Below are 4,542 nucleotides of genomic sequence, written 5' to 3'. Positions count from 1 at the left end.
TCCCTACATATCCACAATTTATTGTGCTTGATTACAGGTTTGTGGAGGATCTCATCCACTTAATTATTGACAGCATAATAATCCACTAGTAAGTTCCTGATTGAGCATAGGAGCAGTTTCAGAATTACCCTCTTTCATCTAGCAAAACAAAACATGTACGGGGGCAGGATTGCTCCTGTGACTAGATCAATGTGGAAACTCTAAAGAGAGAGATCACATTGACAAAAGGTAAATTAGCAGAATTACCTTTCCCAAGACGAGTAAAGGGACCAAGCAGCCCCTCCCATAGACACAAAATTTGTTTTAACTCAGAGCTTCAGCAGTTTCTGGAAGGGATAACATAACCTTCTCTGCCCACCATAGCAAACCCAGATTCTGACGTACAGCTCCCCTCCCAGGTCTGTTTTTGTGTTACTCCCTTAAGTGTGTCCTTGTAACGTTCAGAGAAAGGGGGTATAAGAATTAGGGATTTTTCTCCCTCTTTCTTTTATCTATTCATCAGCAGATGAGTCACTTTTGTAATCCAACTATTTGTCTGCATGACTAATGCAGGTGAAGGCACGCACTTTCCCAGAGTTGCTTAGTGCAGTTTCACAGCCTGAATATACGTATATTAAAGTAAAATAAAAGCTTAGAAGCAATATTTGCTGAAGATTTCACTGGAAATGGGTGTGCCTTCTCACAGGATGAATTTTCTCCTATTGCGTGTTTTCAGTGGAGAATGGAGTGAAGACCTTTGTTTGTCCCTGAATGCAGCTGAGGGGTGAGCATGTTAGTTCTTGCTTCTCTGGTTGCTGTTTGGCAGATCCGTTAAGGGCAACCAAATCACAGCGTGCATTCTTATCCACTGCTTGAAGGAACACACCCTGCATGTTGTCTGTGCGATCAGTAAATTAATAAATGTACTTATACATTTAATTATTAAATCAGAAGTTATACCTGCAAACCTATTCTGACCTCCAGGTGTAAAATTTACAAATAATGGTCCGAAAACCCAGCTAATGTAAACTACTTAGTGCCCATGAAAGCAAGGGAGCTATTCCCAAACTCAGCAGTTGATTAGGCTCGTATCACCACTAATGCAGGACTGCTAGACTTATGTGTTCACAAAACACATAGAAAAGAATATTATATTAATAGGAAAAGCATAAAAAAGCTGTAAATTGTAAAAAAAAAAAATAAAATAAAAATTAAATGCTATATGTTACAAAAGAAAATACTAGGACTTGGTAATAGAATGCTTCCTTTTCATTTTCCTAGCTACACTCACCCAGGTGATAGGTAACCTACAGAGAACGAGCTTTCTTCAGTCCTTCTGAGATCTAATGGTTCCATGAAGCTCAGGCTTCAGAGGATACTGCATGCATATGCCAGCAAGCTAATAAACATACTAGCACAATAACATTAACGTTTATATAACAGCAGTAGGACATAAAGACATAATTAGGTCTACAGGAACCTGTTCTAGCAGTTCACCTAAGGTCAAGATGCAAAGTTGCCTCCTGACTGGTGGGTTTGGGGTAAAATAGGGCAACAGACTTGTTAGTGAGAATTGTATTGAAAGGTGTGGAGAAAGTGTTGTACATGTGGAAGTATCATAGACTGCTTATAGTAAAGTAATAGCCTGGTTCAAAGACCTTCCTGCTTAAGATGAAATTTATTCTACTAAGAGTGGCTTGGATGAAGAGTAAATTAAATGACTTCTCCATCCAGTTTCTGCTCCTTTCCATAGAAGACCTAATTAAAAGGCTTAGGGATTAATAAAGAGGGATTTAGGAGGGAAATGCTAGCCCAGAAATCAAGTGTAAACTAGACTGCAACAGCTGCACAGCTTGCTACTCCTAGCACAGTTGATGGCCTGTGGAGGCTGTAGGACTTGCTTGTGCTCCCCTAAGCCTTCCTAAGTGAGAGGTGCAGCAGCAAGTGTCCTACCACTGCAGTGGCCATCGCCCAGTACACCCTCATTGCATCTTCCATCAGAGACACCTCGAATGGCCCCATTTCTTCCTACCTGCCCTTGAACTAAAGAATTGCAAGAGTTTTCCTATATTCAAGATCTTCTGTGGTTTTGAAGCAGAGAGTACATTTAAACTCTTACTTCTTAAAATACCATTCTGAAGAAAGTGCCATTTAGATGAACAATGATTTGAAGGAGCTGTGGTTTGGTCTAGTCCCAGACCAGTTCTCTCCCCCTTTAACTCCTTCCCCATCCAGACTGCAAGTCATTCAGTAGCGTTGTAAACACTGCTCTCTACAGTCAGACAGACAAAAAACACTTGGAATTTAACAGGATAATAAAATCTGCTGGAAGCATCAGAGGTAGCACGTTGGTTTTCACACTTACTCATGCAGTATGAGTCTCTGTTTTGCAACAGCTAAATTAATTTATTCTGCTGTATACTGGAGTGGCAAAAGTTATTCCCCTGTCAGCTCTGTATAAGGATCTGGTAATAATTTTCAAAGTAATTACTGGAGTAGAACTGCTTTTCTGCTTCTTACTGCCCAACACAATTTAGATTTCTGGTACCCTGGTAACAGTGAACACTACCAACTTTTTATTGCCTAAGATATCAGATTCCCAGAAAAAAAATTTTGAAATTTGTGTCTTTTTAAGACAATGAGACAAAAACTGTGACAAGGCTGGCTTGAACCCTTGCATAACACAGGCTGTAGAACCTGATCTACCAATTTTATGAGACCTGTGATTTCTCTTTGGATTACAGCATACATGTTTGAAAAATCTTGCAGGGATTAACAAAGACCCCCAGGTGAAGAGCACATCTACAATATCCATAGGAGTTGTTCCAAAGATTCTACAGATCATCAAAATCTCAAACGAAAGCAATGTGAAGTAATAAGAAGTGCACAGTCCAAATTCAAAGCTTTCTAAACTTGAAGAAACACTGGCTGGGGTACATATTTTTTTTTAACAATAAAATCTCTGAATTGAGAAGGGCTGTAAGCCTGTTTAATGATGAGACTGTGAAGATGTTTCAAAGAAAAAGTCTGCTACACCAAACTCAACAATGCACAGAACTCATATATGGGTAGAACAGCTGGCAGTTCCAGCTGGCAAAATAGGAAAACTTAAAAGAGCACCACTGAAAAGAGCCTGAATCCATCCTCTTGACACCCGCCCTTTAGGTAAGATCCCCTCTCAGTCATCTCTTCTCCAGGCTAAACAGATCCAGGTCTCTTAGCCTTTCCTCACAAGAGAGATGCTCCAGTCCCTCTTTCCTACCTTTCTTCTCTTCCTTGTCTGCCTGCACCATTAAGCTCTCTAAGGCAGTGACCACCCTCAGCTGCAGGGCTGGTAGTAACACCAGTCATCTCCAGCTCCCTCTCAGCTGCCACAGTGGAGAAGAATCACAGACACAAGGCCAGGCTTGTTTTATTGACATCCCCACCTACTCTTGGCCCAAGGTGCTCACACCACCTGCAGTGTGGACCCCTTCCCCCCGTACCAAGAGATGGCAGCACGATGTGCTCGCCAGGACAGCTCACTCAGCCTTAAGAAACACGGGAGATCACAAGTGCCTGTGCCACCTCACACCATAGCCACGGGATGAGCAACGCCCCAGGAAATCAGATGAGCTTCACTGAGGCAAACAGGCACCTGTATTAACATCTTTAATAAGTTTTATTTTCATTACACTTAGTTGTGCACCATCACTATAATATGGATTCCTAGAATATGGTAAGACAGGAACTTCAGTTCTGGGAAGGCTTTTAGATAATGTGACCATACTGGTCCCTCACAGACTGAAGTAACATCCTTGACGTGACACCTCATTACCTTCTGAAGAATTAATCTTGGTGTCATTACCAAGCATTTAGCCAGTCTCTTCTCAAGCAAAACTAGCTGCAAGGCCCAATTATAGTAGGAATACCACAAGTGAAACTTAAGTAGGGAGTGAAAGATTCAGCCTGTTACCTCTAAAGACACAAGTGTCCTTTCTGATTTATTTATTTTTAAACCCATTCACATTCACCAGCTCATCGCCAGCAGCCTCATTCACCAGTTGCCCTTTCTGGAGTTTCAGGAGCTGTTTCAGTGCGACTGGAGACCCATTAACTACTGACGCTTCCTTGACGTATTTATTGTTTTAGACCTGGGTCTAAAAGCTGAATAGGACATTACGGATTTAAAGATCACGGGTACGAATGACGTAGCCAGAAATATCAGCAGCAGGAACGTATCCGAGAACGCTCTGCGACACTGATCAGAACGAGAAGGTAAAAACAGAAGGGAAAATACACCCCCAAGGAAGAGGCTAAAAGTAGACCAAGGGCTCTGTGGTAGAGCCATAATCAGCTGTGAAAGGGTAAAAAGGATGTTTTTGCCTTGTACCTCGACGATGGAATTAGAACGAGATGGGTATATGATTCAGCCTGCAGAGTTTCACAGGGAGAGCTACAAGGCTCCTTCAGAAATCATCACCCACCCGTGCCACTCCCGCTGTCCTGCGCGGCCACCCCAACAAACCACACTTCCCCCGCCACCCCTCCCCACCGCCCCGCTTCCCAAAGCCCGGTCTAACC

The sequence above is a fragment of the Chaetura pelagica genome, unplaced genomic scaffold (genome assembly GCF_000747805.2).
Source record: "Chaetura pelagica isolate M959 unplaced genomic scaffold, ChaPel_1.0 scaffold104, whole genome shotgun sequence".
Taxonomy (NCBI): Eukaryota; Metazoa; Chordata; class Aves; order Apodiformes; family Apodidae; genus Chaetura; species Chaetura pelagica.
Note: the sequence above shows the minus strand (reverse complement) of the source record.